Source organism: Balaenoptera acutorostrata, chromosome 3, assembly GCF_949987535.1.
Source record: "Balaenoptera acutorostrata chromosome 3, mBalAcu1.1, whole genome shotgun sequence".
NCBI classification, from domain to species: Eukaryota; Metazoa; Chordata; class Mammalia; order Artiodactyla; family Balaenopteridae; genus Balaenoptera; species Balaenoptera acutorostrata.
In genome coordinates this window covers 1,174,520-1,195,400 of record NC_080066.1, presented here as the reverse complement: position 1 = coordinate 1,195,400, position 20,881 = coordinate 1,174,520, and the positions used below count along the sequence as shown (strand labels likewise).

The following is a 20,881-nucleotide window of genomic DNA, read 5'->3' as shown; positions in this document are numbered from 1 at the left end:
GGAGCCGCCCGAGACTGGTCCCGGGGGCCCCGGGGCGCGCGGGGCGGGCGGCGCCTTCGGGAGGAGGCCGGTGGGGCGCGCGAGAAGCCATCGCGGACTTAATAAGGGCGGCTGCGCTGCTGCGCGTGCGCCCGGCGGCGCGGGGCGGGGAGGCGTCCCCACCCCTGCGGGCTCCGGCCGGGAAGCCCCTGGTTGGGCGGCGGGCGGACGCTGGCCTAGGCGCCCGCTCCGTGCGCGGGGACGCGAGCTGCCCCGGAGGCCCGCTCTTCGGAGCAGGACCCGGGGCCTGCGCGGCGGCCTGGGGGGGGGCAGGGCGCGCCCCTGGGCCGTCGGCGTCTTAGAAGTAAGTCACCGCCGGAAGCGCGGGGCGAGGGCGGCGTGCGTTCCGGGTCACTGCGCGGAGCGCCCGGAGCCCGTGGGCCTGCGCCCCCCGGGTGGGGGGTCCGCGGGGGCAGAGCGAGCGCCGCCGGGGCCGCTGATTGGAAACGCGCGATGTGCGTGCACGCGTAGGGGGGGGGCCTTAGGAAAAAGTGTTGTTTACTGTTTTCCACCCCTAGCCGCGCCCTCCCCTCCATCTCCTTTCTTCGTTTCCCATTTTTCTCTCCTGTGGCTCCTTTTCGCTCACGTGCGGGCGCTTGGAGGTTCTGCATGTGAATGGAGGCCTGGGGAGTGCTAAGGAAATTGTTGTCAAGGGAATTTGGTGGCGCGCTCCAGGCACAGCAGCAGCGTTGGCACGTTGGGAGGGAAAAAAGTCAACTCTGTCCCCCCAGCTAGGCTTTCCTGGACGGCGGTGGTATCCAGGTGGTTTTATTTCTCCTTCTGTTCTAAACTTCTTGTAAGGCAACACTGAATGAAAAGAAGTGTAGTAAACATACACTAAATATACAACAGTTTACATGGAAGAAAGAGGCAAGGTAGGAAACAAATCAGAAGAAACAAGGTCCTTCCAAAGAACTGATTTAATTGGTATCCAACCAGTTACATTATGGTTGGCCTAATGAAGAGGTGGAACGATGCGGGGAAGAAGGCCCAGAAATCACAGCTGATGGTAAAAGAAATAAAAAGTAATTACGTAGCCGTATTTGTCACATCTGCCTGCCAAAAGCTATGATTACTGCTGTTTGGGAGGACTAGTAAAGTCCACTTAAGGCCCACCGAAGCTGTCAGTAACTAAGAAAGAAACTGCCAGTGACTGAAATGAGGAAAAAAAGAAAAGAAAAACCGGAGTCTTTTAAGTGTGGTTTCTAAACACTTTTGTGACAAGTACGCTGAAGACGAAAGACATCAGATTGGAAAAGTACAGAAAGTAATACATAAATTTAATGCAGAAACTTTTTGAAAGCTGGCAGCAAAATTTATTACTAATTTCTTGTTTGATGATTACATGTCTGCTGAACTTGTTATATACTGTTTGATCAAAAGCGGCAAACCGGGCTGAGACACGCAGCAAACAGCTGTAGGCAGTGTACAGTCGGTCCTCGTTATTCGCACATTCCATGTCTGCGAACTCATCTGCTCACTGCAATGTATTTGTAATCCCCGAATCAGTATCCACAGGGTTCGTGGACGTGCACAGTGAAAAATGTGACTTGCCTGACAGGCACTGCTGAGGTTAAAGGAGACGACACTCAGCCTTGTTACGTCAGCTCTTGCGCTGTAAACAGATGTGCTTTTCACAGTACATACAGTGTCATGTTTTTAGCAATTTTTTTGTGCTTTTTTACTGGCGGCTTTCGTGTTTTAAGTGCCTTCACACCCCCACCCCAGGCGTAGTGCTGAGCTGCTGTATAGCATTCCTAAGCAGAAAAAGGCCGTGTTCTTTGTGGAGAAAACGTGTGTCGTGCATCGGGTTCATTTAGGTTTATCATTAGTGCTCTTGGCCATGATGAGGTCAGTGCTGATGAATCAACAGTACATTAAATAAGATGTCTAAACAGGAACGCACATAAACAAAGTTATGTATCAGTCAGTTGACGAGAATGTGACCGCAGGATCTTAGGAACCTAACCCTGAGCTCCTCCAGGAGCAGTTTAGCGTTCCCGGTGACTTTATAGAACACAGCTGCCTCAAATAATGAGAATCGACTGTTTACTAAAGGACACATCTAAATGTTACCCACATTTTAAAAAATCTCATCTCGTCGCCTACCTTAGATTCTGTTATCTGTTGCTGTGAGTCGTCCTTTGGAAATACCTTCCATCCTTGCCTTCTCCCTCCACTTTACATATCTCACCCACAGCCCTGCTCAATTCACTGCATGCTTGAGGAAAACATAACACCTTGCTAACTCTGAGAAGAGCTCCCTGTGTTCCTCACCCCCCTCCCACTAACTTCCCTGATCTGTTTACCCTGCCCTCTTCAACAGCTGTTTAACCTCTTCTAAACCTGACAGTACATCCCCAGTCCTTGCTGTGTTGCTTCTTGTTTCTCTAAGATGATAGACGGAATCAGAAATCTGTAACAGCTCTGGCCCACGCCCACCTTGCATCTACCAACCTTCCTCCATCTGAATACACTGCTAGCCTCCATAACTGGATGGATGGTCAAAATTCCTGTCCAAGACCAAAATTGCCACTTTTGCATTGAGTTCCATTTTACTCTTGGAATTGTCCTCTTTCCTTAGCACATTTTCCGCTCTCAACTTGATCGTTTTTGTCAACTTGTAAAGATTTTAATAGCTAAAATCTTGATCATATCTCCCTCCAAATACTACCCCATTGCTCTGATCTGTTCTCCTATACAGAAGAACTTCATTTGCACGTCTGCTACTCTCTCTTGAACCCACAAGTCAGACTTGATCCCCAGACGCCACTGAAACTAAGGCTCCGGATCCTTGGGAGCCTCCACGTTCTCAAACCTGATTTTCGTTTCTCAGTCTTCATCTCACTCCACCCGTCAGCAACGTTTGACACAGCTGATGACTTACTCTCTTCCTCCTGAAGCCCCTTTTCTTGCCTGCCAGAATTCCATTCTGTATTTCTCTCTTGCTTCCTAAATGACTGTTACTTAGTCCCCTTGCTGGTTCCCCTCTTTTTCCAGCCTCTAAATGCTGGAGTACCCCAGGATTCAGATCTCACAACTTGTGGACTGCTTCTCCTCTCTGTTCTTTCCCCCTCAGCAGGCCCATCCAGATCTCTGGCCAAATGAAACCCACGTTTGCATCTCCAGCCCACACCTTTCCCCTAAACACTAGACTCGCACTTAACTGCCTGCTTTACAGCACTGCTTGAATGTCTATTAGGCATGGCAGATTTAATATAGTCTGAACCAGACTGTTAACCTCCGTCCCACCCCCCCACCCCCAAAAGATTGTGATTTAGTGTTCCCTATCTCATGAAATGGCAACTCCATTCTTCCAGACTAAAACCTCTGGAGTCATCCTTGATTCTTTCATACCTCACATCCAGTCCGTCAGCAAATCCCACCAGCACTATCTTAAAAATATACCCAGAGTCTGATCTCAGCTCACCACCTCCATCACAGCCACGCTGATCCAAACCGCCGTCTTCTTACACCTAGGCAATAGCAAAGGCTACCGAGCTGATCTCCCACTCCTACACTTGCTTCCACGTCGTCTGCTCACTCACGGCAGCAGTCAGGGTGATCGCTTTGAAAGTCAACATCATTCCTATCTTAAAGCCCACTGATGGCTTCCGTCTCACTCAGAACAAAAGCCGTGGTCTGCAGGGCCCTGCGTAAACCGCTCCCGCCCACATTACCTCTGGTTTCACATCCAGTGTGACATTTTTGCGTGCTCAGTCTTTTCCCACCACTCCATCCTCCACTTTCCTCCACTACACCAAGCACATCTCTGTCTCAGGGCCTCTGCACTAGTATCATCCCGCCTGAATGCTCTTCCCCTTGGTAACCACTTGGCTCACACTGTCACTTCTTCAGGTCTCTGCTCAAATCTCTCATCAGAAAGGTCTGAACTCTGAGAACTATGTAAACAGCACCCCACCACCATCTCTCTCCCTTACCTTGATCTATTTTTCCTGTACCACTTGCCACGTAATATGTTGTGTATTTTGTTTATTGGTTGTCTCCCACTAGAATGAAGGTTCTGTGTGACATAATCAGATACATATTTGGTGAGTGAAAGAATATTTACCTACAAAAATATATACAAAGAAAATAGCAAAATATTGTAATTCGCACAAAGAAAAAGATACATGGGTTTATTTCTGCTTGCTCTCTTAAAGAAACATGGAATTATAAATTGAGTCCTGCTGTCACAAATTAAATGGGAGCAAAGCTGGATTATTCCTAATACTCGTAAAATATTGTGAAAGGTAACATTTGAAAATTTATATAAATTTGTATATATAGCAAATCTTATGCAGACTACTTGCATTTCTGTTGAATGAGAGATCTCAAATTTGTGAATGAGCAGCAAGATCCATATTTCAGCCAATAAATTAACACACGTCAACCATTATGGGGGAGATCTATCAGCCGAAACGCCATCGGTGACCCTGATTTTAGTGTGACCCTATTGGTGGAGGAAGAATCAGAAAGTCACGTCATCAGGCCTCTAGTTGTAAAAGAGACTTTAAAAGGTTTGCTAAAATTTTTAAAGGGTCACAAAATAAGAATACATTCTCTGAAATTTTTACCAAGTGCTTTTCCTTTCTATCTTTTTTCTCTGTCCTTGCCCTTCTCTCAACTTGGCACAGTTTAGTGTTCAAAAGCATGGGTTTTGGAATCAGAATGACATAATGTGGAGCTCTGGCTACATTATTGACTGGTGAGCAGTGTAACCTTGGGCAGATTGCCAGAGTCTCAGAGGTTATGCTTCCTCATCCCTAGAATTGACTTGATAGGGTATAGGGCTGTTTGTAAAAAGTTAATGAACTTCCGTAAATAATTTAGCAGCACGTGGCACATACATAACTTCTCTGCTGGTGGATATCATTCATTCATTCAAAAAAAAGCGTTACTGAGTTTCTGTGTATCATGTCTTGGGAACATAGTATTAAGCAAATTCACTTGGTCTCTGCTCCTGTGGAGTCTATGTTTTAACTAAGTGCAGTACATAACTAAAAGGAGACCCTTTGTGTTCTCAGATTTGTGATGTGAGGCTTTCATTCAACTATGTTGAAAAATAGCAAAAATGCAACAAAAATTATGATTTAGACAAGGGGAGTAAAAACTTCCAGGACAGCACCATATCAGTATATGGTATATCCTTCTAAGCTGGGGTAATAGTGTAAATAATGGAATCAGCAGGTCCTGGGATTCCCACCCTCCCCACACCTCCCCAGGATCCTTATTGACTCATGTATTCACAGTTGAGCTAAGGTCTGGATTTACAACTTGCCCGTTTTTTGTTTTGTTTTTTTAAGTTTCTCCCAGTGATAGATAACAAAGTGCAGCCAAGATTGAGAACTATACCCTAAACCCTTTGCCTCTGGGAAAACTTCAGCCTCGATGAACCCAACTATTCACTTTCTCAGTACCTGGAAGCAGTTGCATGCTGCTGAAGGCTGTTGAGTGAACTTCTGAATAGACTGATTCCACTAAAATCTCATGAGCACCAAACAGACGGACCCTCAGTACAGCCAGGCAGTCTTAGACATTTCTCTCTTCAACCCCCTCATCTACTCCAAAAAGTTTCTCAAACTTCCACTCTCCTCTCACTGTGCTGCCTCCCCTTCACTTTCAGAAGATAGCACCTCCTTCCTCCTAAACTGAAGCCCCCAAATGGAAATTTCTTCCTGCCTCAAAATAGCCAAATTTACCTACACACAACTTATCCTTCCTTCTACTTACTCAACAGTTTACTGAGAACCTACTGGTGCTGGGAATACATCATGAACAATACGGACAAAAATCTCTACTCTCCTGGGGCTTACATTCGAGTGAGAAAAAACAAACATAAATAAGTGATATGGTAATTTGGAAAATAGTAAGTGCTATGGAGAAGAGTGGAAAATGATAGGGACAACTAGATTAGGAATAATATTTTAAACAGAGTGGTCATTGAGGTGACATTTAAGCAAAGACTTAAAGGTGATGAGAGAGAGGAGTGTTCCTGGAAAAGGGAACGGTGAGAGCAAATGTCCTGAGGCAGGAGTGTGTCTGGTGTGTTCAAGAGCAATAAGGAAAGCTGTGTAGGTGAAACGTATTGACCGAGGGGGAAAGTATGAGGAAATGAGGTCAAATAGTTTAAAGGAAGGGATGGGGGAGTAGGTGATGAAGGCTCCAATAAGCCACTATTAGAAGGCTGGCTTTCATTCTGAGACAGATGAGAGGCCACCGGGGAGTTGAGCAGAGAAGTGACGCTGGCTACTGCGTTGAGAATAGTCTATGACAAGGAAGGATGCAGAGAAACTAGTTAGGATGCTACCGCATTGTCCAAAGGCCACTGTTTCAAAACAGGAGTTAAGCCTCATCTCTAGGGCCACACCCTTCACATATGCTTTCCAGCCTTCCACTTTAAGGAACTAGAAAAAGAAGGGAAGAGTAAATCCAGCGATAGCAGAAGGAAGGAAACAATGAAGGTTAGAGGAGAGACAAATTGTAGATATAGACAATAGAAAACAGTACAATCAATGAAACCAGAAGTTGGTTCTTTGAAAAGATCAATAAAATTAACAAACCTTTAAATAGAATGACCAAGAAAAAAAGATCCAAATTCCTAAAATCAGGAAAAAATGGGGATATTATTACCAACCATATAGAAATAAAAAGAATTATAAGAAAATACTATTAACATTTGTATGCCAACTAATTTGATGACCTAGATGAAGTGTACAGATTCCCAGAAACAAAGTACCAAAACTGACTCAAGAAGAAATAGAATAGACTTAACAACGTTACAAGTAAGAATATTGAATGAGTAATCAAAAAGCTTCCAACAAAGAAAAGCCCAGAATCATATGGCTTCACTGGTGACTTCTATCAAACATTTGAAAAAACACCACCAGTCCTCAAACTCTTACAAAAAATAGAGGAAGAGAGAATCTCTTCCTCTAGGCCAGCATTACCCTGATAACAAAGCCAGACAAAGACATCACAAGAAAATAAAACAACCAACATAGTCCCTAATGAATATAGATACAAAATGTCCCTAATGAACATAAATACAAAAATCCTCAACAAAAGTAACCCAGCAGCATGTTTAAATGATTACATACCATGGCCGACTGGAATCCACAAAATTATTAGTGCTAATAAATTTAGCAAATTCACAAGGTACAGGATCAACAAAAACCAGTTTTCTTTCTGTACACTTGCAGTGAACATTCCAAAAGAAATAAGAACACAATTCCATTTACAATAGCAAAAAATAAAATACTATGAAATAAGTTTAAATGAGACGTAAACTACATTGAAAACTACAAAACATTGTTGAAAGAAAGCTACAAAACATTGACAAGTATTTACAAAATATTAAAGACCTAATTAATGGAAAGACATTCCCTGTTTATATTTTGGAAGACTTAATATTGTTTGGATGCCAAACTGATCTACAGATTCACTGCAATCCCTATCAAAATTCCAACTGTTTTTTTGCAGAAATTGACAAGTTGATCCTAAAATTCGTATAGAGTTACAAGGGACCCCAAAACAATCTTCAAAAAGAAGAAAGTTGGAGGACTCATACTTTCTGATTTCAAAGCTTACTACAAAGCTACAGTCATCAACACAGTGTGGTATTGGCGGAAGGTTAGATTGATAAGTCAGTATAATAGAATTGAGAGCCCAGAAATAAACCCATACATGTGTGTTAAATTGATTTTTGACAAAGATGTCAAAACATCACTGGTGAAAGACTAGTATTTTCAGTAAATGCTGCTGAGAAAATTGTATATCCACATGCAAATTAATCCGTTTGAACCCTTACCTCACACCATATGAAAACATTAGGCTTCCCTGGTGGCGCAGTGGTTGAGAATCTGCCTGCCAATGCAGGGGACACGGGTTCGAGCCCTGGTCTGGGAAGATCCCACATGCCGCGGAGCAACTGGGCCCGTGAGCCACAACTACTGAGCCTGCGCGTCTGGAGCCTGTGCTCCGCAACAAGAGAGGCCACGATAGTGAGAGGCCCGCGCACCGCGATGAAGAGTGGCCCCCGCTTGCCGCAACTAGAGAAAGCCCTCGCACAGAAACGAAGACCCAACACAGTCAAAAATAAATTAAAAAAAAAAAAAAAAGAATAAAGGCCACAAGCAAAATTATTAAAAAAAAAACAAAAACATTAACTCAAAATGAATCAGAATGTAAGAGGGCAACTATACAAGTCTTAAAATATTGGGGGTAAATCTACATGACTTTGGATTTGGCAGTGTTATTCTTAGATATGACATCAGGAGCACAAGTAACAAAATGAAAAGTAGATAAATGGATTTCATCAAAATTTAAAACTTCTGTGCACCAAATGACACTATCAAGAAAAAGCCCACTGAGTGGGAGAAAATATTTGCAAGTCATATATATGATGAGAGTGTATTATCTTAAATATAAAAATAACTCCTATAAAGTAATCAATAAAAAACAACCCAACTTTAAAATGGTCAAAGGACTTGAATAGACATTTCTCCAAGGAAGATATTTTAATGGCCAACAGTGTAAGAAAAGATGCTCAATATCATGCCATTAAGGAAATATTAATACAAATCAAAACCACAATGAGATACCACATCACACCCACTAGAATGACTATAATTAAAAATCAAACCGGTGTTGACAAGGATGTGGAGAAATTGGAACCCTCCTAAATTGCTAGTGGGAAAGTAAAATGGTGTAGCCACTATGGAAAACTGTTTGGTGCTTCTTTGGAAGTTTAAACATAGGATTACTTTATGACTCAGCAATTCCTACTCGTAAATATATACTCCAGAGAAATGAAAACAGGTATTCAAACAAAAGCTTGTACCTGAATGTAGCCAAATAATGACCAAAAGTGGAAACATCCAAAGTGTCTGTCAACATATGAATGGATAAATTATGGTATATACATACAATGGAATATTATTCAGCCATAAATAGGACTGATGTACTGATACAGGGTATAACACGCATCAACCTTGAAAAACATGCCAAGTGAAAGAAGCCAGACACAAAAAAACACCTAAGATTCTGATCCCATTGGTATGAAATGTCTAGAATAAGCAAATCCATAGAGATAGATTAGTAGTCGCCAGGGACTAGGGACTAAGATTTAGACAGTGCTGATGGTTTCAGATGTGAATGTACTGGAAGTCACTGAATTGTACATAAAAATGGTGAATTTTATGTTGTAAATTTTACCTCAATTTAAAACAAAAAACAAAAAAGAATCGGTCCCTCCGCTCACTATTTTCTTTCCAAGCACTCTGTCTACTCCCATGGCCTCTGTGTATAGTTACCACCTATACACAGATGCCTCACTAATTTGTATCTCTAGCTCAGATCTTTTTTCTAAGTTCCAGGCCTGAATATCCAACTACTTACTTACCTAACACCGCCACATGAAAGCTTCAAACGCATCTTTGAAATGTAGAAAACCGAGATCATTCCCTGGCCTTTCAAACTGGGTCATCTTTGAATGTTCCCTATCAGTAAAGGTTAAAAATAGCTCACACTCATTGAGGGTTCACATCGTGTTAGGGCTGAAATAAGTGCTTTACATCCATCAGTTCATTCAGTCCTCATAAGAACCTCATATATTATCTGCTTTCACACAGAGAAAATTGAGAGGTCAAATAACTTGTGGATATCACACACCATGCAAGTAAAGCTAACTTTGAGCAAAGGCATCCTGACTTCTCTTTATTTTTTTAATTTATTTATTTATTTATTTTTTGCTGTGTTGGGTCTTAACTGCTGCATGCAGCCTTTCTCTAGTTGTGGCAAGCGGGGGCTACTTTTCGTTGTGGTGCGCGGGCTTCTCATTGCAGTGGCTTCTCGTTGTGGAGCTCGGGCTCTAGGCACTCAGGCTTCAGTAGTTGTAGCTCGCGGGCTCTAGAGCGCAGGCTCAGTAGTTGTGGCGCACGAGCTTAGTTGCTCTGCGGCATGTGGGATCTTCCAGGACCAGGGATTGAACCCGTGTCCCCTGCACTGGCAGGCGGATTCTTAGCCACTGCGCCACCAGGGAAGTCCCACTCTGACTTCTCAAAGTCTATGTTCTTAATACTGCTGGACCATCATCCACCTTTATATAGAAACCTAAAAGTCATCCTTGTCATTTCTCTCCTTTACACACCATAGCCAATTCATCATTAGGTCCTATTGATTTGATTTCCTAAATATCTCTCACTCTATCCAGTTCCTTTTATCTCTACTACCACCAGCCTCATCCAAGCCACTATCTTTTGTCTCTACAATGGCTTCCTAATTGACCACTCCATGTCCAGTGAGAACAACCTAATGAAAAATAATTATAACCTAATGAAAAATAATTATAATTTTGTATCTTCCAAGTAGGGAATTCATATTGTCTTATGCCCACGGAGCATTTACAAATATTAATCAAATTTGGCCACATAGAAAACCTTACTGAATTTCAAAAGCTTGTAATCTTAAAAGCTACTCTTAAGATCTCAGTGCAGTAAAACTTAAAGTCAACAAAGGTTACCTTTAATTCTTGATTTTTTTTTTTTTAGATTTTTTTTTTTTTGACATGGACCTTGTTTTCTTTTAAGTCTTTATTGAATTTGTTACAATATTGCTTCTGTTTTATGTTTTGGTTTTGGTTTTTTGGCCACGAGGCATGTGGGATCTTAGCTCCCCGACCAGGGATCAAACCTGCACCCCCTGCACTGAAAGGCAAAGTCTTAACCACTAGACCGCAAGGGAAGTCCCCTATTTCTTGATTTTAACTTCTGGTTCGTCAGTATCTCCAACATTCCTGCCTGCCTTCTTGGTGATTTTAATATGCATATCAATGCTCTAATACCTTGGCTCCCATCTTCTTGAACTCCTCTCCTTTTCACTCTGCCTAAGTCATTCCCTTGATCATTCTCTAGTTGGAGCTTCTTATACCAGTAACTACAAGCCCTCCATGTTCTCCATTTCCTGCATCCCCTTCTCTGACCATCACCTCCTGTTTTCCAGCTCACCCCTCTAGATATCTGGTTCTCGACAATTCTTCAAACTCATTGCGAATTCCAGTTATTGATTCTATCACTGTTTCACTGCCCCTTACCCTTAGTTCCCTCTTCACTCTGTTTAAATTCCATAGTCAATCATTGATGACTCCCTTAGATATTCCCTTGATTTCTTCTCTTGATTCCTCATACTCTCCTGGCAAAACCATAACTCATACCTGGCTCCCAGGTAGCTGAACATGACTGGAAGAAAAATGGAAGCATGGTAAGAGGTCTCACTTTAAATTTACGAACACAGACCTCAACTGATCTCAAAATGCTGCCAGGCAATCACTCTCCCCTTTTCTTACACAAGTATTTGATACCGTTCTTCAAATATTTTCTACTCCCAGTCTTACCCTCAGTGATAACTTTTCATACTTCCTGGAGAAAACTGAAACAATCAGAAGAGAGCTCCTGCCACTATATCTATCTGCCTATCAGCATTTGAACTCATGTACTCTGCTTTCCAGCCCATTACCGTATGAAAACCATCCGTGTTCTCCACGTTCTTATCTAAAATCAGCATCTCTGCTTGTGTACTAGATCAAGGATCAGCAAACTGCAGCCTGTAGGCCAAACACTGGTCTTTGTTTTTATACAGCCCATGAACCAAGAATGGTTTCCACATTTTTTAATGGTTGGGGGGAGAAAAGACTATACAACAGAGACCATGAGTGGCCCTGAATTATTTACTGTTTAGCTCTTTACAGAAAATGTCTTCTGATTCCTGTACTAAATCCCATCCTCACTCGCCTACCCAATGATATTGATTCAACAATTCTCCCTTTTCTCTCTTACATTAACAAGTTTTTGCCTCCATACTGGATTATTTCCACCATCATTCAAGCATTCTGTTATTTCTCTCATTTAAAAAAAGTACAAAACTTGATCTCCCTTCCCTCGCTCGTTACTGTCCCATTTCTTTGCTCTCCTTTGCAACACAGCTTCTTGCAATAACAGTCTATACTTGTCTCACATTTCTCCCTTCTAATTCTCACTTGAATCTACTCCCAACTAGGCTTTCAGTATCACCAAAACTGCTCCCGTCAAGGTCACTAATACCCTCCATATGCTAATTCCAATGGTTAATCTTCAATCCTAATATTAGTTGACCGAACAGCAACATCTGACACAGTGGTTCACTCCTTCCTGCTTGATACACTTTCTTCACTTGATTTCCAGAACACCATGCTCTGTTTTCTCCCTGCTGTGCTGGCGTCTCCTTCACTGGTCTGGTGCTTCTCCCTGGTCTCACATTAGAGTACCTGAGGGCTCAGTCCATTCTCCATCTGTACATCTCGTTTCAGGGCTTTCAAAACCACCTGTTTGCCGGCAACTCCCAAATTTAAAACGAGCCTTGACTTCTGAAATCCAGTTTCCTATATCTAACTGCCTACTCAACATCTCCATTTGCAAGTCAAATGAACATCTAAAACTTAACATCCAAAACCAAATTCCTGATCTTCAACCCTAAACCTATTTAGTAGTCATACTCGTTTCACTGATGCTAAATTCTATCCTTCATGTTTTTGAGGCTAAAAACTTTAGGGTCATTCTTGATTTCCCTGTTTTACACCATACATCCATTCTATCAAGAAATTCTGTTGGCTTTGCCTTTGGACTAGAACCAGAGTCTAATTACTTCTCTGTTCCTCCACTGCCACCACCCTGATCCAAGCTACTGTCATCCCTCGCTGCATTACTGCTCAGCTGCCTACTCCATGATCTCTCTGTTTCTACCCTTGCTCCGCATAGTTTGTGCTCCATGTAACAGCCAGTGATGCTTTAAGAATATAAATCTTATTGAGTCACTTATCTGCTCAGAATTCTTCAATAGTTCCCCATTTCATGAATAATGAAACCTAAAGTAACAATGGCCTCCAAAGGCCCTACCTAAACTGGTCCCTCTTGCCTCTCTGACCTCATCCCCAGTTCTCTGCCCTTACCTGCTCCAGTGGGCTTCTTAGTCTTCAAGTACTCTGGCGTCCTACTGCGTAAGGGCTTTTGCACAAGCTGCTTGCATTCTTCTCCTGTATGTGCACTTGGGTAACTCCTTTGCCTCCTTTAAGTTCTTGCTCAAATTTCACCTTCTCAATGAGGCCTAATTTGATCAACATATTTGAAATTGCAGCCCCCTACCTGCCCTTATGATTCATCTTTCTCTGCTCTGTTTTTGTTTTACCTGTAACATCTACCATGTCCTAGCATGCTATATAATTTACTTATTATGTTTATTGTTTATTGCCTACCTCCTGCCCACTCATGTAACCTTTGGAGTCTTTGTCTCTGTTGCTCACTGATGTATCCCAAGCATATAGCTCATAGTTGATGCTCAATAAACATTTGATGAATAAAAGAGCAAACAAATTTTTTTAAAAACTTAACTTACTAACTTTCCAAACAATCTACTACACAATTATTAAATCATAGCTGCGATTACAAATTTTATACAAACTGAAAAACTAGAACAGTTTATATGAAAGTACATGAGATATGAATAAAACTTAAATGCAGAGGAAAAAATTGTAGCTTTAAAGGAATATAATGCCAAACATACGAATTCTTACTATGATCAGAGATCCGACTTGTGCTGTCTACCATCACCTGTTATATCCATCTCAGCCTAGCTACTGGACTTTCTCTCACAAGGTTACTGCATTAGAACAGTGGTTCTCAAAGTGCAGTCATTGGGCTAATAGCATCAGCACCACTGGGAACTTGTTAGAAGGCAGATTCTGTTTTAATAAGCCTCCAAGTGATTCTGATGCACATGATTGAGGTTCAATATATTCGAATCAGGGAATTTATTTCTTACTGACTTTTCTCCTTCCAAGATCCAGGAAGAGGAATAGAGTCTACTTTTGACTCAAATAGTTTGTCTTGCATAGGGAGACAAATTTAATGGATCAGGTAAGTTTATCATCTATGTTAACCAATATAAAATACCTTTAATTCTTCATGCATGTAAACTTTGAGTACCTTCTGTTTTTTAAGATGAGGCAAGATAAAAATATTGTACAGAAGAAAATTTACAATCATAGACTTACATCTGTCTTAGAGGTTGTTATCCTGATTGAGGTTGATAATCACAGTCAGATCCTTATAGAATATCCTGTTTATTTAATACCTAAGAATAAGTTTAAAAGAAGTACCAAGACCTATATTGAGAACATCTTAAGGATTTACAGAAGGATGTAAAACAATTTGACTAAATTGAAAGCCATTTAATTTCCTAGGTGGGATAACTTAATATTGTATAGGTGGACAGTGCTTCCAAATAAATGCATAAATGTAATGCAGTTCCAATCACAATCACAACTTTAGGGAAGTGAATGTTGTTTTGGCAAATTCATACCAAAATTTATCTTGAGAAATTAACTCATTAAAAATTCAAAATTATGAGAAAGGAGAATGACGAGGGGGAGCTTTTCATACCATACATTAAAATTTACTATAAAGCAAAAGTAATTTAGATTGTATGTTATGGATATTGGAAGAGACAAATACAAACGAAATGAAATGGCCAAAAATAGATCCATGTGGTTATAACAAATCACTGTATTATAAAGGAGAAATTGGAAATCAGTTGTAAAGTGATGGAATATTCAAGAAATGTTGAAACAATTAGTTACCCATTCTGAAAGAAAGAAAATTAGCTCCTGTCTTCGTATCATGCTCCAAAATGAATTCTTAGTGTATTACATCTCTAAATATTAAAAATTAAAGTACAGGTACTTCCCTGGTGGCACAGTGGTTAAGAATCTGCCTGCCAATGCAGGGGACACGAATTCGAGCCCTGGTCCGGGAAGATCCCGCATGCCTTGGAGCAACTAAGTCCGTGCGCCACAACTACTGAGCCTGCGCTCTAGAGCCCGTGAGCCACAACTACTGAGCCCACGAGGCACAACTACTGAAGCCCACGTGCCTAGAGCCCATGCTCCACAACAAGAGAAGCCACCACAGTGAGAAGCCCATGCACTGCAACGAAAGGTAGCCCCCGTTCACTGCAACTAGAGAAAGCCGATGTGCAGCAATGAAGACCCAACGCGACCAAAAATAAATAAATAAAATAAATTTATTTAAAAAAAGAAAGAAAGAAAACTAGGGCAAATAGTTGGCTAAAGTCACAGAGATAATAAAAGCAGGAGGGCTGTGGCATTTGGGCCCTAGAAAATACCCTCTCATCCACTACACCATGCTACCTCGAAATGAATTAAAGCAGAATTTTCAAGTGTGAGCTGGGAGTAGTCAAGACCCTTTCAAAAGATCTCTGAAGTCAAAACTTTTCATACTAATAAAGCATTATTTGACTTTTTCACTCTCTTTTCTGAGTGTACAGTACAGTTTTCCTAAGGCTACATGACAAGTGTTATTGCAAAAGACTGAGTGCAAAGCAGATGTGAGAATACAGCTGAGTTCCACGAAGGCAGATATTAATGAGACTCACAAAGATGTAAACAAAGCCACTCTGTGTTTTGAAAAATACAGTTATTTTCCTAAAAATATTTATGTTAACATGTAGTTTATTATTTTAAATGAATTAATAAACATTTTAGAATGTTCTTAGTTTTAATTTCTAACATGGTAAATATCAAGAGATAAAACCCACATAAACAGAAGTTCTTTGGAGTCCTCAATAATTTTTAAGGATGTAAAGGAGTCCTGAGACCACAAAGTTTGAGAACTACCAAATTAAAGAATTACTTTCAGGGCTTCCCTGTTGGCGCAGTGGTTAAGAACCCGCCTGCCAATGCAGGGGACACGGGTTCAAGCCCTGGTCCAGGAAGATCCCACATGCCACGCAGCAACTAAGCCCGCGAGCCACAACTACTGAAACCCACATGCCTAGAGCTCGTCCTCCACAACAAGAGAAGCCACCGCAATGAGAAGCCCACTCACTGCAACGAAGAGTAGCCCCCGCTCGCCGCAACTAGAGAAAGCCCGCACGCAGCAACAAAGACCCAACACAGCCAAAAATTAAATCGACACATAAAAATTAATTAATTTAAAAGAATTACTTTCAGACAAGAGACAGTCATGTCAGTTGGGCCTCCATCCCCCTTTCTGTGTTCCTCACATAAACAGAAGAGATTCCATGGGGGAATCTGTGGCTTCTCCCTCAAGACTAAAATCTTGAGAACTCTTTTGTAGAGTGCTTTTTCTAGAGCAGCGTTTTCCGAAATGTGGTACGTCTAGAAAGTTATCTGAGATGCTACTATCCCACCATCAGCCCATTTCTACTCCCTGGGCACAAATCTGTGTACAGCCCCCTCTGTTCAATAAGTAGCCCCGCAGGGTGCCAGCAGATGCGACGGGGCTCCCCGCAGGCAGAGCGCGTGCTCCTCCAGGGCCCGTGCGCCATCAGGGCGAGCCCAGGGTGACGAGGGGGTAACTGGCGTTTGTAATCTGCTGTGGCCGGAAGGGCACCTGGTTCTGGTTTTCCATTCACAGTACTGGTGTTTAAAGTTTCCTTTTGAGATCAATTTAAGTTTAAAAACTGAGTTGACTTAAAGAAAAGTGTTAGGAAAAAAATGTTATATATTATGTGAATATGACAGTAAAGGAAATTTAGATATTCTGTGAACATGACAAAATTTGTTAAGTGAGGGAAGTTTGAGAAACGCTGCTCTAAAGCAAATCACTGATCTGTCTGGGGTGGGTCTTTAGGTGGTTGTTGGGATCTGAGAAAAATAGGGCAAGACTTGAGGTACCGTCACACCCGTACTCTAGGGGAGATACAGAAGGAGGAGAGCTCTGCGCTAAGAGTGAAAGATCAAAGCCCTTTACTTTGGCGTTTGTGGAGGATTTCTAGCCTCTAGTTATTCCTTCCCCCAACGACACCTGCTTATCAATATGTTTCGTTCACTTACACAAAGCTTGTGTTCATCCCCTGAGTCTACCGCTACTCAGCCGTGGTGCAGACCTAACTACCCCTTAAAGCACCACGTGATTTCATGTCTGATAAGGATTGAAATCCAGAATACATAGGGAGCTTTCTACAACTCAACAGCAAAGAAATGTGATTTTAAAATGGATTAAGGACTTGAAGGAAATATACACACTGCCAATAAGCACATGAAAAGGTACGCAACATGACTAAGCATTAGGAAATGCAAGTCAAAACAACAGCAAGATACTATCGCACACCCAACAGGATGTCTATTATTAAACAATTATAAAAAAACAAAAAAAAAGCAGAAAATAAAAAGCATTGATGAGGATATGGAGAAACTGGAGCCCTTGTGCCTTGCTGGTGGGACTGTAAAATTGTGCAGCCACTATGGAGATTCTGTAAAAAATTAAAAATAGAATTACCATATGATCCAGCAATTCCACTTCTGGGTTTATGCCCCAACGAAAGCAGGAACTCAGACAGATATTTGTTCACCAATATTCACAGAAACAATGTCTGCAAAGGCAAAAGATGGAAGCAACCCAGTGTCTATTCAGATATATGGATTTTTTAAAACTACACACAGACACACACACACACACACACAGAGGAAGGCACTTAAAAAGGAAGGCACTTCTGACACACACTTCAGCGTGGATGGACCTTGAAGACATTATGCTAAGAGAAATAAGCCAGTCACAGAAGGACAAATGTTGTATGATTCCAGTTAGATGAGGTAGCTATTGTAGTCAAATTCATAGTGACAGAAAGTAGAATAGAGGATACCAGTGGCTGAGGAGAGGGGATAAGGCAGAGCTGTGTTTTCATGGGTACCGACTTTCAGTATGGGACGATGAAAAACTTCTGGAGGTGGATGGTGGTGATGCTTGTGCAACAACGTGAATTTACTTAATGCCACAGAATTGTACACTTAAAAATGGTTTGAATGATAAAATTTATGCTATGCTTATTTCACCACAATCTTTAAAAAACACAATGTAAGGAATTATTACCCACAGAACTTAAAGTACAATCTGAATCATAATACTACACATCTCATGTGAAATGGATAATCAGACATATAGCACAGGTGACCCCAAGATACCCACCAATCCCTGCCCACGAAACCACAATATTCAATGTAATTTGCATGGCATTGTCTACTCATTATGTAAGCCCATTTACTCACAGATTAAAATTGTAGTCTGACGGGACATTGCTTCTGAGTTCACATTTTAGACTTCACTTTTCTTCTGCAGCCCTGGTAAGATTACAGTAAAGCAGGCTGGATCCGAAAAGGAAGCACTCCGTTTTACCGGAAAGTTACCCCAGCACGGAAGCAAGCAGTTAGTTATCCAACCAGTATATGAGGCAACACCTCTTGGTGAGGGAGTGAAAGTACTGTGGTGACAGTGCTCGGGCCTTACCTGTTCAGATCCCTGGTTTATCCAGCTCGTTTTGCAATGCAAACTTTGCTTTGCCAACTTCTTTTTGCAAAACAGTATAAAACCTTAAGAGAAAGCTGATTCTTATTTTCAAAAATGTTCATCACTTTATCTACTTTTTCCCAATTACTCTTTTCTTGTGAACAAATGGTATTTATTTTTTAATTTTTTTTAAATGTTAGGAACTACATAAACTAGCAGCATTTCTCCAAAAAAAGAGAGCTTATCATTGACCCTAAGGCTTCTGTTTTGCCCTTTAGTTATTATCTGCCTTTGAAACAAAGCAGAGGGAAAGCCTAAAAGTGGTTTCTTGGGGCCCTTTTAGTCTCTTAAATCTTAGAGAGATTACACCATTTCGGGGTCTTCAGTAAAGCAAGATTTGCTTATAAGACTCTGGTGAACTCTAGAGGCCTCCGATAGATTTTGCAATGAGTTCTTGTTAAAGTAGGGTTTCTCCAGATTCTGCAGCTAGCAAGCACCGCCCCTGTCAACACTCTCCCGACAGGACGTCACTTCTGCAAAACCTTCTGCAAAACCTTCCAAACATGCATATACAGGTATTTTGTTCAGAATGTGAATTCCTGGGATATTGCTAGATTAAGGGAGTCATAGGCATACAGTGTAATCCAACTTAGGATAGAGTTAACATGGTACCCAGCTTTTCATGCAGTGTTTAAGGAAATGTTATGATGATATCACTCATGTCAATGTCCAGTATTTCCTAATGAATCAAGCTTCATTTCAAGGCTGTATGACTTCTGTAGGAATATCCTTTTAAGCTCACCGTTGACCTGTGTTATGTGCATTTAGGCCACTGCAGTAAACGCACGGCAGCAGGGAGCCCCCTTGGCACACACGAGCAGGTCTCTGTCCTTGCAGCCCGGCCCAGGAGGGACATATGACTCCATCGGCACGGCTCCAAACTTGTATCAGTGTTGACTGCTTGCCAGGTGGTATGGCTCCAAATTCTCTCCTTTTAAAATGTTGTTTTCCCATCTGGCTTTCATCCTTTCTTGCATCACAAAAGTATACTTCTAGAAAAAGGAATATTCATCAGCTATATCAAAAAAGACAGGCCATCTTAAATCAACATCTAAAAAGATTAAATTTCGTTTGCAAAATTCTAAAACAGATTTTTGATGTTTTCTACATGAAAGCTACTTTCCTGTTCGAAGGAGTATTGACCTGTTTATATAGTGAATAGATTTACCTATGGAACCCTACAACTAGAATAGCCCTCTGTGGCAAAGAGGCTTTCTGACAGTATCTTTTCTCCTTTTCTTTCTTAGTAGAACCCTTGGTTTGTAGTGGGACCCATCTCTGTCCAGAAGAAGACTGTATTTCCTCACTTCCCTGTAGCTTGATGTGGTCATGTGCCCAACGTCTGTCGAGTAGGATATACGCAGAAGCCGTGCAAGGAACTTCCAGGAAATCCTTAAAGAGAAGGGGCTATTCTCCCTCTCTCTTTCCTCTGGCACAACATGAATGTGATGGCCGGAGCTTGAATAGCCATCTTGAACTATGAAGTGGAAGCCACGTGCTAAGGATGACAGAGCAGAAAGTAGCAGCCTGGTTTCCTGGCACCGTGGACAGGCATATCAGCCCAGGAGAGACTACCGCCAGATTTTTACATGTGAGAGAAAGTAATCTGCTATTTTGGTAAGCCACTGTAATTTTGGATTCCTTGTTGCTCATAGCTAAGTCTAACTCAACTCTCGAATATGGAAAGGAATTATCTTCTTTTGAGAATATATCATAATGTGCTCTAAGTTGTTTAATTTAGGCTGATGGTGGCATCTCCCATTTGATGAAGGAATTCAAATCTGAATGATGTCCCCATAGTAAAAAAAAATTAATAACAATACAGCTCACTTTGATTTCTCTCTCTGAGGGTGTCAGTACCTTCACCGTGATGTTCACTTCCTTTGAAAGAATAACATGTTCTGACAAGTGGAAATTGGTTATCTAAAGCAAATACCTTGCTACTTTAAATCTGCTAAAAAACAAACTGTATTCATTTTCAATTCCTGTGTCTAAAGCAATTGTGGAAAATTTATGTTCCAATGAATTCAAAAGATTAATGTTGAATTAATAGTAAGTGAATTTTGTACTGAGGATGGTTGCTTCTAGAGTGCTGCTAATTTATTTCTTGACCTAGTGGTGGTTGCTTACATATTTGCTTTATATTTATCCATTAAACTGTACATATGTTTATGTACTTTTCTGTGTTATATATTTCATAATAATAAAGGATTAAAGACGTGAATTTTGTGATTTCTTTTAAAAATACACCTTTCACTTGTTTTGAAGCAAATGTTTTGTTTTGTTTAATATTTATTTATTTATTTTGGCCGCACCGGGTCTTAGTTGTGGCACACGGGATCTTTTTAGTTGTGGCATGAGAACTCTTGGTTGCAGCCTGCATGTGGGATCTAGTTCCCTGACCAGGGATTGAATCTGGGCCCCCT

The 20,881-nt window shown here is 41.3% G+C and overlaps 1 long non-coding RNA gene across 1 annotated transcript; it reads left to right on the top strand.

Annotated features, from left to right (window-relative positions):
• The first annotated feature begins 157 nt into the window (after positions 1-157).
• LOC130707731 (uncharacterized) lies at positions 158-20,669 on the top strand. The gene is made up of 3 exons (XR_009007752.1): positions 158-343; positions 19,224-19,363; positions 19,703-20,669. It is a non-coding gene; the product is annotated as an uncharacterized LOC130707731 (long non-coding RNA).
• The last annotated feature ends 212 nt before the right edge of the window (positions 20,670-20,881 follow it).